The 210-nt window shown below is 32.9% G+C and overlaps 1 protein-coding gene across 1 annotated transcript in view; it reads right to left on the reverse strand.

Annotated features, from left to right (window-relative positions):
* The window catches only part of LOC116470570 (uncharacterized), a 10,519-nt gene that overhangs the window by 7,273 nt on the left and 3,036 nt on the right, over positions 1-210 (reverse strand). The window lies entirely within an intron of this gene.

Genomic DNA, 210 nt, shown 5'->3' on the forward strand with positions numbered 1-210 from the left:
AAAAATTCTTATTATCTTTTTCTTCGGCAGAGTGAAGTAGTAAGTTTCTCAGGTTTGTTCTTTTTTTGGGAGTAATTTAAAACAGAATCTCAGGGCTCACCTTTTGGAAATGCTGCCAGGGAAAAGAAATGGAGAAAATCTTTCTTTCATTATTGGTTGTAGAAAGTGAATACATTTTCACAACAATGTGTGGTAAATTGGTGAATTACA

The sequence above is a fragment of the Hylobates moloch genome, unplaced genomic scaffold, assembly GCF_009828535.3.
Source record: "Hylobates moloch isolate HMO894 unplaced genomic scaffold, HMol_V3 SCAFFOLD_6, whole genome shotgun sequence".
Taxonomy (NCBI): Eukaryota; Metazoa; Chordata; class Mammalia; order Primates; family Hylobatidae; genus Hylobates; species Hylobates moloch.